The sequence below is a fragment of the Aegilops tauschii genome, chromosome 7, assembly GCF_002575655.3.
Source record: "Aegilops tauschii subsp. strangulata cultivar AL8/78 chromosome 7, Aet v6.0, whole genome shotgun sequence".
In the NCBI taxonomy this organism is placed as follows: Eukaryota; Viridiplantae; Streptophyta; class Magnoliopsida; order Poales; family Poaceae; genus Aegilops; species Aegilops tauschii.
The window spans coordinates 395,625,993-395,639,323 of NC_053041.3; positions in this window are offsets into that span (position 1 = coordinate 395,625,993).

Consider the following 13,331-nt stretch of genomic DNA (forward strand, 5'->3'; position numbering starts at 1 on the left):
CTCTATTGCCACCTATGGTTTAATGCAGCAAGAATAAAGGGGCAGTTGATCCTACTTAATTAAGTACTAAGACCCCGGCCCTTGCATTAGTCACAAGTACCCCATATGTCCTATTTTTAGCAAAGTCATGCTAAAATTCACGGAAAATTTCAGCATGACCTTTGCTGAAAATAGAACATATGGAGTACTCGAATTTGCCGGAACGGAAGTTAATCGACATTCCAGCAAACTCAAGGGCCTCTCGGGGTACCTGCAAAATCATCACGACACAATGGTCGGAGACAAAACCCAGCAAACTAGCAAAGTTACTGACGTGTTTACAAAAATTGTTTTCTGTAAAAGATGATCATCATCTTTACAAGTCTTTCTCAATGTGATCACAAGTAATTCAGAGGCATCACAAGTAATTCAGAGCATCACAAGGCATTAGTAGTTCAGTACATGAACATGTTTTACAAAGCACATCAATATGTACTGTATTTCATTGTGGAGTGATATACAGTATGTTACAGCAAAGAAACAGCTTAATCCATGCCTGTTGATGCCCTGTTCTTGCTGAACTTTATGACAGTATATACAACAACTTATCCTAAATGTGGCTAGAACTGCAGATTTACAAATTAAAGGACACAAACTCAAGCAAGCTTCCTGAACAATACCCTGACAGAAAACATAGGACAAGCAATGAATTTCTATAACCAGTAAGAGCAAGGGGATGATTTTAGCAAGTTAAGTGTAGCTCTAGCACCCTGTGAACCAACATAGTGTGGGTCACCACAGATTTTAGTCAAAAACCTTCAGGACAGAGTGAAAATAGTTACAATATGCTTGCAAGTAATTTTTCTGTAACTAAGGCACAATATGCTTGCAAGTAAATCACAATATGCTTGCAAGTAATTTTTTTGTAACAGTCTTGCCCCTATTTGAAGGACAAGCAAATAGATACAATGGATAACTTTGGCACAATCCTAAGGCACAATCCTCTGACTAATTCATCACTGTAGGCCAGCATGAAACACACTCCTCCAAAAAAAGCCTAAAATTCCACTATTATTGCCTGTAAAAAAGCCTAAAATCCACTAGTATTGCCTCTAAAAAAGCCTTAAAAGTCCACTATTATTGACAATCAAAATATGATCTGAACTGTAAGGAGTTAACGGAAAAATGAGTGTTAACTAAAGTTTTCCAGTACAGATCATAACTGAAGTTATCCAGAGAATATAGTGACATCAAATGCAGTTAATTAGTCTTAATTGAATCTTAGTTTGTATTGCTGTCAGAGATTCACACATGCTCCCCTAATTATTTTGTCTGTATCTTTAGATTATCTACTTTAGGCACAATCATACACAATTCTGACTGTACTGTAACAATTGTACTCCATCAAAATGTTAAACAGAAAAACACTTTGTGGATAACTTTGTTTTCCTATGACTGAAAACTGAATGCAGAGTTTTTGCTGCCCTTCGTCAGAACTTCATAAGAGAGCTGCTCCAATTTTGGCAAAGTTTCTTTGCATAATGCTATGACTTCTGACGAATTAACATAAATTCAGTTCTCATGCAATCAACGAATTCCAACAAAGTCTATTTTATGATTTGTGTCTCCGGATGGTCTGAAATTATTACTGAATTTTGTGTTCGGTTTTCAATTTTCTGGAGGCAGACAAAGTTGTAGAGAGGAGAAATTGACATAACCTCGGGAGGGAGGAAGGAGGAAGGAGGAGAGGTACCTGGGCGGGCGCGGCCGGTCGTAGGAGGGGTCGGGGTTGGGGTCGGGGTCGGCGGCGGCGGCGAAGGGATGGCTCGAGGGCGTCCGAGCTTGTCCGGGTCCTCGTAGTCGAAGAGGAAGACAGCGACGGTCCTCCTGGGCGCCTCGGTTGGTCGTGGGGAGGCCGGCGGCCACGTGCTTCGCGGGTCGGCGGCGGTCGTCGTCCTGCACCCCGTGCCCGGACTGAGGTAGAGGCGGCGCAGGGCAGGGGCCGACGCGGGGAGGCTGTCGGTGACGGCGAGGTCGCGGAGGCGTTGGCGATGGCGAAGCTGCAGTGGTGGGGGGCGCGGGGGCGGCGGCGTCGTGGGTCGGGGCAGCGTGCGGGGGGGGGGGAGTGGATCTGGCGAGAGGGAGGGACGAAGGGGTCGGGCGAGTTAGATCTAGGGGGAAGATTACTAATGGCGCACCCCCGAGCGGTGCGCCATTAGTATGTTTTTTTGATAGCAGTGGCGCACCCCCTAGCGGTGCGCCATTAGAAATCTTTTTTTAGATAGCAATGGCGCACCATCCGAGCGGTGCGCCATTAGTATGTTTTTAACATTTTTTTTATAAAAACAGTAATAATTTTTTTATAAAAACAGTAATAATTTTTTTATGAATATGAAAACATCAAATTTGTTATTTGAAAATATCATCAAATGGGGGTGCTCGGCGGCGGTGGAGCGGGCTGGGGAGGGTGCGGGGTATCGGCGGCGGGGGAGGGTGCGGGGGGTGCTCGGCGGCGGTGGAGCGGGCCGGGGAGAGTGCGGGGGGTCGGCGACAGCGGTGGAGCGGGGGAGGGTGCGGAGGGTCGTCGGTGGCGGTGGAGCGGGGGGGGGGGGTGCGGGGGGTGCTCGATCGGCGGCGATGGTGGGCTGGGGAGGGTGCGGGGGGTCGGCGGCGGCGGTGAAGCGAGGGAGGGTGCGGTGGGTCAAAAAAATATCATCAAATTTGAAAAATATTCATGAATTCAAAATGTGCCCATGAAATTTGAAAATATTCATGAGTTCAAAAAGTGCCCATGAAATACAATCGAGAAATGAAGGCTACAATTTAAATACAATCGATCTTAGCTAGCTATCTGTTCACAATCTTCTTGCCCTTATTTTTCGTAAATGGAGTTCTTCTCTTGAACGGACGTCCTTTAGGGAGGGTGGTCCTGCTTCTTCTTGTGGTGTATGCTGATACTTCATCGTCGTCGTCATGTTCCATCTTCGGGTCGCCGTACTTGTCGAAGTCTTGCTCATTGGCGACTCCATCTATTATGATGATCTTCCTTTTGCCTCTCCTCACGACAACACGACTGGGCTTTGACGGGTCGGTAATGAAGAAGCATTGGTCCACTTGGGAAGCCAGTACCCATGGCTCATTTTTCGCGGTGACGTTCGCGCCCGCGGTCTTGGATTTGGCTTTGGGTATAACCATGGTGGTGAAATACCGGTCTTCTTTTATGATGCTCTTGGCCCATCTGACACGGAACATCGGGACCTTCTCTCCAGCATAGCTCAGCTCCCAGATCTCCTTGATCCTTCCGTAGTATCTGTCCTTGTCGTTACCGGTGTAGGATTCCATCGTTACCCCGGAGTTCTGATAACCATCGCTCTTCATGTCCTTGTCCTCGGTGTAGAATGTGTAGCCGTTGATATCGTAGGCCTCGTAGGTCATCAGGTTGTGCTCGGCGCCCTGTGACAAGGCAAATATGAGTTGTTCTTCCGCGGAAGAATCCTCATGTAAAGGGTACGACAGAAGCTTCTTCTTGAACCAACGCGTGAAACATGAGTTGTGCTCTTTGATTATATCTCCGTCCGTCCTCTGTTGGCCTCGGTCATTGTACGTCTTCTCAATAAAGGTTTTGTGCTCTACCACCCAAGGATCGACCACGTCTATGTGTTGTAGCGCGACTAGGTTTGCTCTTTCAAAGTCGGCGAGTCGACCCTCGAAGTCGACATGCATTTCGCGGTGACCCTCACGGTGACCCCATACAGCGAGCCTGCCGAGGTGCCTGTTGACGGGCAGACCAATGGGGTTCTCGATGCCTAGATAATTCGTGCAGTAGGGGATGCACTCTTCGGTCAGAAAGCCCCTGGCTATGCTTCCCTCTGGACGTGACATGTTGCGAACGTATCCTTTGATGACACCATTCATCCTTTCGAACGGCATCATGCTGTGCAGGAACGTCGGCCCGAGTTGGATGATATCCTCCACGATATGGACCAGCAGATGCACCATAACGTCGAAGAATGCGGGTGGGAAGTACATCTCAAGCTCGCATAGTATCACCACGATCTCTTCCTGTAGCCTTCTGAGTTGCCTCACGCCAACCGACTTCCGAGAGATGACGTCGAAAAAGTTGCATAGGCCAAATAGCGTTTCACGGAAGTGCGCGTCCATGATCCCACGGATTGCAACTGGAAGTATCTGCGTCATCAGAACGTGACAGTCGTGAGACTTCACCCCGCTGAACTTCTGCTTCGTTGAGTCTAGGTATCTGCTTATCTTCCTCGCGTAACCGTAAGGAAGTTTTACTCCTACGAGGCAGGTGAAAAACTGATCGATCTCCTCCTGACTTAGAGTGAAGCACGCGGGAGGGAAGTCATTTCCGGTCTTCTTGGCCTTTTTGCCTTTGCGACGACTTTCCGTGTCCTGCTTTGCCTCATCATCATCATCATTAGCGTGAAGCTCCTCCCTGATGCCCATTGATTTCAAGTCTGCCCTTGCTTTCGGCCCATCTTTGGTCCTCTCTAGCATGTTGAGCAGGGTACCAAGCAGACTCTCGCACACGTTCTTCGTGATATGCATGACATCAAGGCTGTGAGGCACACGGTGAATCTTCCAGTACGGCAAGTCCCAGAAAACAGACCTCGTTTTTCATACCTTCAGCAGCGGCTCTGGCGCCTTTCGCTTCTTTCCTAGCTCTGGCGCCTTTTGCTTCTTTCCCGGCAGTGGGCAATCTTTCCAATTTTTCAACAGCTCATCTATTTCCTCGCCGCTCCTCGTACGCGGGCGTCTTCGGGGTTCGGTTTCACCATCGAACAGATCCTTGTGTTTCCTCCACGAGTCATCGTCGCGAAGCCACCTTCGATGTCCCATGAACACGGTTTTCGAAGACCCGGGATCTCTATCTAGCTGGCGATACATTGTGTCATCCATGCACCTGACGCATCCAGAAAATCCGCGGACCACCTGCCCCGCGAGATATCCGTAACCGAGATAGTCGTGCACCGTCGTGAGCAGTGCGGCTCTCATAGGGAAATATTCTTTCTCTGCGGCGTCCCACGTATTGGCTGGCGTTTTCCACAGCGTGTCTAGCTCCTCTTTCAGCAGCCCCAGATACAGATTGATGTCATTCCCTGGTTGTTTCGGCCCTTCAATTAGCATACTCGTGTGAATGTACTTCCTCTTCATGCACAACCAGGGGGGAAGGTTGTACATCCACACAAACACAGGCCAGGTGCTATGTGTGCTTCTCTGGCTGCCAAACAGATTGACTCCATCGGTGCTCGCGCCCAGCACGATGTTCCTTGGATCCTTCCCAAATTCTGGGTGTTCGAAGTTCAACGCTTGCCACTAGCTCCCATCCTTAGAGTGACTCAGCATCTTGTCTTTTTTATTTATATCCGGATCATTTGCGTCATCTTCTCGCTTCTTCTCCTCCCTATCCGCGTGCCAACGCAGGAGCTTTGCTACCTTAGGGTCCGCGAAATACCACTGCAGACGAGGAGTGATCGGAAAGTACCACACCACTTTTCGAGGAGCTTTCTTCCTCTTCTTGTATCGAGTGACGCCGCACACTAGACATATGGTAGACTCCGCGTGCTCGTCCCGATAAATGATGCAATTGTTCATGCACACATGGTATTTCACGTGCGGTAAATCCAGAGGACACACGATTTTCTTCGCCTCCTCGAAACTGGTCGGGCACTTGTTCCCCTTGGGAAGACGTTCGTGCCAGAATGACATGTTCTCGTCGAAGCATGCGTCGGTCATTTTGTGTTTTACCTTCATCTCCAGAGCCATGAGCGTTACTTTCAGGCGGGTATCCTCGGGCCTGCATCCTTCATACAATGGAGTAACCGCGTCTATCTCCAGTTGATCCAGCTTGGCTTTCTCTCGGGCGGCAGCTCTTGCGTTAGCCGTCTGCTTGAGAAGCAGCTCTTGAATATGAGGGTCCTGCACCCAGCCCATCGATCGTCCATCGTCGTCTGCTCCGCCGGCATCTTCATCTTCATGATCATGCCCTTCGTCTGCTCCGGCATCTTCCTCATCATCATGTCCGGCATCTTCTACATGATGACTGTGTATAGCATCACCGTCGTGATCATGTCCTGGAGATTCTTCATCTTCTCGCCCGCCCGAGCCGCGGTGGTTGTCTTGCTGCCCTTCCTCATTTCTTGCCCGACCCCCATGGATGACTTCATAGTCATCTTCATCACCTTGCCACCGATAGCCATCCATGAAACCACGCAAGAGCAGGTGGTCCCGCACCTGCCCGGAATCCGGGTCCGTAATAAGGCTCTTCAGCTTGCATCTTCGACACGGACATCTTATCTCCGTCTCGTTCTTTTGAAGCATCTCGGCCTTCGCGGAGCTCAAAAACCTATTCACGATGCCTTCGGTCATCGTGCGGACCATGGTCGCCTGCAGGGTAGAGCAAAACGATATTTTAGAACCCAGAAAAAATTTGGCATGACTTTCCCTAAAAATAGGACAAAAAAGAATGCATAGTGCCAAAATTCTCGCCGAAACGGAAATGAATCAACATCCCGGCAAAATATTGGCAACTATCGCATTTCAAATACCGGTACCTACAAACACAAACATATATGCAACACCACAAACATATGCAACACCACAAACATACATAGATCTAGCTAGGCCATAAAAAGTGCATGTGCACGTTGTTGGAGGGAGAACAACATAAAGATAGCTTCCCCCTTACTTACCTATCAAAAAAGGTAATTTAACCACTTAATTTGGATGAATCTATGGTGCAAATGAGGTGAGGAGGAGGAGGCAGCCGAGACAAGCTTGGAGGAGGAGGTGGAGAGAATGAAGTGGGGAAAGTGAGTGGGTAGGTGTGGGTGTCCAAAATATCTAGCTGGTCCCAGGTTACTAATGGCGCACCACCTACAAATGCGCCATTAGTAACCCTGGTTACTAATGGCGCACCTGCTGGTGGTGCGCCATTAGTAGTTTTGCAAAAAAAAATATACACTAATGGCGCACCAGGGCACAGTGCGCCATTACTAGTTTAAACTAGTAATGGCGCACTATACCCTGGTGCGCCATTAGTAGTTTTGAAAAAAAAATTATAGTAGTGGCGCACTGTGTGGCTGGTGCGCCATTACTAGTTAGAACTAGTAATGGCACACTGTGCCCTGGTGCGCCATTAGTATGTTTGGAAAAAAATTGTTACTAGTGACGCACCGTGTGTCTGGTGCGCCATTAGTGTCTTTCACACTAATGGCGCACCAGCACATGGTGCGCCACTGCTATATAGTAGTGGCGCACCACATGTCTGGTGCGCCATTAGTGGCCATTTCATCTATAGCCCTTTTCCTAGTAGTGCATCTTCATTATCCCAGCGCTCTCCATGACGAGGAGGGAGTAGTTCACCCTCGGGGCTGAGGGTATGTACCAGTAGCTATGTGTTTGATCTCTCTCTCTCGTGTTCTTGTTTTGGCATGATCTTGATGTATCGCGAGCTTTGCTATTATAGTTGGATCTTATGTTTCTTCTCCCCCTCTACTCTCTTGTAATGGATTGAGTTTTCCCTTTGAAGTAATCTTATCGGATTGAGTCTTTAATGATTTGAGAACACTTGATGTATGTCTTGCCGTGCTTATCTGTGGTGACAATGGGATATCACGTGATCCACTTGATGTATGTTTTGGTGATCAACTTGCGGGTTCCGCCCATGAACCTATGCATTGGGGTTGGCACACGTTTTCGTCTTGACTCTCTGGTAGAAACTTTGGGGCACTCTTTGAAGTACTTTGTGTTGGTTTGAATAGATGAATCTGAGATTGTGTGATGCATATCGTATAATCATACCCACGGATACTTGAGGTGACATTGGAGTATCTAGGTGACATTAGGGTTTTGGTTGATTTGTATCTTAAGGTGTTATTCTAGTACGAACTCTAGGGCTGTTTGTGACACTTATAGGAATAGCCCAACGGATTGATTGGAAAGAATAACTTTGAGGTGGTTTCGTACCCTACAATAATCTCTTCGTTTGTTCTCCGCTATTAGTGACTTTGGAGTGACTCTTTGTTGCATGTTGAGGGATAGTTATATGATCCAATTATGTTATTATTGTTGAGAGAACTTGCACTAATTAAAGTATGAACCCTATGCCTTGTTTCCTAGCATTGCAATACCATTTACGCTCACTTTTACCGCTTGCTACCTTGCTGTTTTTATATTTTCAGATTACAAAAACCTATATCTACCATCCATATTGCACTTGTATCACCATCTCTTCGCCGAACTAGTGCACCTATACAATTTACCATTGTATTGGGTGTGTTGGGGACACAAGAGACTCTTTATTATTTGGTTGCAGGGTTGTTTGAGAGATACCATCTTCAACCTACGCCTCCTACGGATTGATAATCCTTAGGTCATCCACTTGAGGGAAACTTGCTACTGTCCTACAAACCTCTGCACTTGGAGGCCCAAAAACGTCTACAAGAAGAAGGTTGTGTAGTAGACATCAAGTATTGACAACATCCAAAACAATTCATATTTGGAACAATGTGATCATGGCATGGCATAGTAGATGAATTGCGCAAATCTTGTAAAGGAAGCATGGCAATATCATCACATGAAAAACAAAAGCCAATGACCATCATCTCGTCATCTATGCCGTAGGTACAAATGGGATTTATGTTTATGGGGCATGCATAGTTACTATGTTGAGATTGAAATGATGCAATATGGGAGATCTCACTCATAGCATATGACAAGTTTAATGGATTGTCAAACATGAAGTGACCAATAGAATTTTCACATGATATCCTATGGAGCATAGCATCACAACTAGGCAATTCAACATGCTCATCATCATATTCATCATAAATTGGTAAGTCATGACATGAAGAAGTCGCACTAGCATGAAGCATGAGCATAGGTGGATCAACATCGTGCAAGCAATCATTGGTAATATAGTCCACTAGTGGGACAAGAGAAGCACCATCACCTATGTTACCTTTGGAGAATCACTCATGTGTTGTAGGTGAGGTGTCGAAGACCAAGTCGTTGTCTTCTTCATCTTGATGGTACCATGTGGGTGGTGCATCATCGTCCACCATGGCCATCGTCAGCTCCATTGGGGGATGGACTCGTCGAGGATAGGCATGTCGTCATGTTGGAGATCTAGCACCAAAAAGGAAAACACACTCGGAGTAGAGGGTAAGTCGTTAGAAATCATAGTGGCCTCACATGCCGTGTCAACCACCTCACTCGCTAAGTGTTGTGGCTCACTCACTCCCTCAAGGATGCTCTCACTCATATGGTTGGTGGAGTCACTCAAATGGCGCTCAACCTCACATAGGATGTGTGGCATGCTCTCATGTGTGTGGCTAGTGGTGGTCACACTCATCCTCTCATAGGAAATGCTCTCAATTTCACGTATGGTGGAGTCACTCATGTCACTCATGTGGTAGTGTCTCTCCTCAAATGGCACTTGGGGAATCTCGTCATATGTGGGTGTCGGAGAGATGTAGGTGCAAATGTCTCCTTGCTCAACTCCTATCGCCGCCTTGGTTGAAGGGATAGTCCCATGCTCAACCTCCTTATCCATAATACCTCCAAAGATGAATGTCGTAGGATGTGGCAAAACATCACTCTTCTCTGAGACAAAAGGTAAGGTCTCATGTGCGGTCTCGTATCTTGACTTGGAGTAGGAGTCCCGTTGGGGCGTCGTCTTCATGTTGTTGAAGAGGTTCGCGCTCGTCGCCGTGGTCGAAGGGGATGGCCCTTGCTCGACCTTCTTCTCACCGTCTTATTGCTGGAGTCCCATATGATGTGGTACCTCACAGCTCGTCTCCATGACCGAAGGGAATTTCCCATGCTCGGCCATCTTCCTTGAGGGGCTTCCGAAGATGGAAGTGTCGCCCTCGCACATAGGTGGTCGCCTTGTTGTCGAAGATGTCGATGTAGGCGAACTCATGGGAAGTAGGCGAAGACGCCGTACGTCCAAAGGCGAAGATGCCTTGATAACACTTGGCAAAGATGCCGAAGTGGTGGTGGTAGCCGTAGCTTCGTCTTGGTGGTGCTTGTCTTGCGGTCTTTTCATTTTGTCATGAAGCTTGGACTTGGCGTGAAGTAGGGCTTGTTGGGACTTGTGCATTTGCGCTTGGCGAGCATCTTCATGATGATGGTGTCGTTGTCGTGCTTGAGCTCGATGGCGTGCGTCGTCGTCGTGCACATGATGCTTGGAGGTGACTTGCCCTTCATGATGATGTGGATCACGAACGTGATGGTGGTCACCATGGAGATGTGGACGTGGACAACTTGCGCTTGTATCGCTTGGGCGCTCCGAAGATGGTCGACTTGCTCGCCGTCGCCTTGAGGATGATGAAGAGGAAGAACGTTTGGCCAACAAAGTCTGAATCTCCTCCATCCTTGCATCTTCCTCCTTCTTTTGTGCGGAAAGCTTGTTGTCAAAGTAGTCTCTTGTATGTGCTTCGGAGTGTCGTATGTCGATGGTGAGGTTGTCGATGAGCTCTCGCAACCTTGATTGTGCACCTTGCATTTGTCGTTGTAGATCGAAGATGGATGCTTTGGTGATGTAGTTGTCCACGCCATCATTGTTGTCGAAGACCAGAGATGAAATGCCTTTCCATCCAGCACAAGACTCGAGAAAATATGAGTGGAAGAAAGGAGAGAACTATACCAAATGTACCTTGACCGATGTTGAGAATGGATCAATGATCACTCAATGATGTAACAAGGAAATAGCACAATTGGTACCGATCTCGTCAATTTCTCACACCTACACAAATAAGGCTTATGGTGGAGCTCGGTGAGGATAGTGGCACAAAAATTTGATGCAAAATGTTAGCAAGAGTCAATAATGTTGAAAGAGATTCACAAATTCGCAAGTAAAACAACCAATAGCAATATGTGGCACACGGAAACACATACACGGATAGATAAATGGGGCCGTGCAACCAAGGAGTGAGCAGAAAATGTGGAATCCACGGAAAACGCTCGTGTTGCACAACTCAAGAGAGACGCTAGCACGGTTGCTGTATAGGCGGATACGACACTTGTGCACAACCTATAAGATGCAAAATGTATCAACTTCTATCCCAAGTATGCTATGTATGTATGGTTCCCGGTGTGTCTCTCAAGATGATCCAAGATGATCGGATATGTCAATCTTATATGCAATGTTGTAGTATGCTATGTCTATTGCTTACAAGATTCTTTGCTCTCTTTTGATTAAAAGCTTATTCTCTTTTTTTTGTATGGCCACTTTGCGAAATGCACAAACCAAGATAGCAATTGTATATATGCGGGAACAAACTTGTGGCACAAGATATGATATGATGATACCAAGATGATACCAATATGATATGGTATGTACGTAATGGAAGGTGTAGACCAATGATCACTAATGTGCACAAGTAATGTTGCCGGCAATACTCAAATGGCTAGTCTCGATAGGCAAGTAACACAAAATGGGCTAGGGGTTATCAATGCAATTGCAAGTAGAATGTACAATGACGGGATACCATGATACCAAGATGATATGGAGGTTACCGTCCAAGGCGATGATGAGTGGCAGTGATCTTGATGTATATACCAAGATGGTGTAGACCAGTCCCTAATTAGCCGAAACACCTTAGGAAACGGAAAAACTGCGAACTCAAAATCTCAAATGTCAAATGGTGGTAGTGGAATGCGGTGGTGGTTTTGCGGAAGCTCAAATGGGATTGTGGAAATGCAATGATGGGTTTTGGAGTACGCAATGCGGAAGTGGAGGGTTATTGGCTTATGCGAGTCGACGTTGAAGTGGCCGTCCCTAAGTAGCCGAAACACCTTTAGGAGACACAAGCCACAACTCGAACAAGCTCAAACAAAATTGGGTTAAGTTGGGGTGGCAGAAGTGCATGGTCGGCAAGCCTATGCAGAAGTGGTGGTGGTGGTTGATAAAGAAGCAACCGTCCCTAAGTATCCGAAACACCTTAGGAGACTCAAATCGCAACTCAAACAACCACTAATGCTATATGGATCAAAATGGGTTAGGTTGCGGAAGTCAGTGGTGGTAATGCGGATGATGTGGTGAAAGCCCTAGGCAAAGATGCCAAAGTTCCAAATTTTTGATGGAATCAAATGATGTTGGTAGTATTTTTCTGGGATGGGGGATGTCAATAGCTTCAAAACGAGCTAAAGAACGTCAAAATCGGAGTTCGGATGAATTAGTTATGGCCGAAACAAAAATCAGCCGAAGTTGATATCTACAGGTAGTGGACGTCCGGTAATGGACAGATGTCCGGTCGGGCTCGGAAATCCGCTGTTTCAGCTCGGGTTAGGGGTTCTGGTCGTTCGGTGAAGGCCGGACGTCCGGTGGGTCGGGGTCAACGCGGGATTTGAGCTCCGGGACGCGATTTTGGGGATTTTGGGGTCAAAATTGAGCAAATTTCGTGGATGAAAGATGGGGAAACTTGGGGAGATGCTAGATCCACTTGAAACCAAGCAAATCCATTGATCAAAATCAACAAAACATCACCAAACCAACAAATCACAAAAAAATTGGGGCTATTTTTTGTGGGGAATTTTCGAATTTGTGGAAGAACACAACAAAACAAGGCTAGAAAAAGAGGGGTAGGGGCTCCAAATTCGTGATCAACCTTGCTCTGATCCAAGATGATGTAGGGTAGAACCCTAGTGGCCGATCTTTCACGAAATGGAGGGGATCCTACGAAGAACATGAAGAACACGAGGGGCAACGCGAGGGAAATCACGAGGGGAAACGAGAGGAAACACTCAAATAGACAAGATACAATCACACATGTGCTAGATCCATGAACACAAAGAGATACACGATCCATGATCAACAAAGGATGATACAAACGGTAACTAGTTCATCTCCGTGAGGAGGTCTTGAGGGGTCTTCCCATGAAGGGTTCTTGAATCCAAGGTGGATCTTCTCCGAAGAGGGAGCGGTCTCTCTCGATGGAGTAGATCCAGATGGAAGAGCAAAGCTCTATCTCAAATGAGCTAAACCAATGCTAACCCTAACTAGGAGGAGGGGGTGTCCTATTTATAGTCATAGTGCAACTTGGGGTGAAGTGAAGGGGTACATGGGCCTTGGCCCGCAACACTGTGCACAGACAGGCACCAGACGTCCGGTGGGTTCCGGTCGTCCGGTGGCTCGCGGCCGTCCGGTCGTCCGGAAGTCTTCGGACTTCCGTCATTTCCTCTCTGGTCATGTGGCACCGGATATCCGGACGGGGTCAGTCGTCTGGTGGCTGATGGATGTCGGATGTCCGGTATCTAGCGGTCGTCCGGGCGCTGTAGAGTCCCTTGGCTGTAGCAGTTCTGGCAGGCTGAACCTCCAGGCGTCG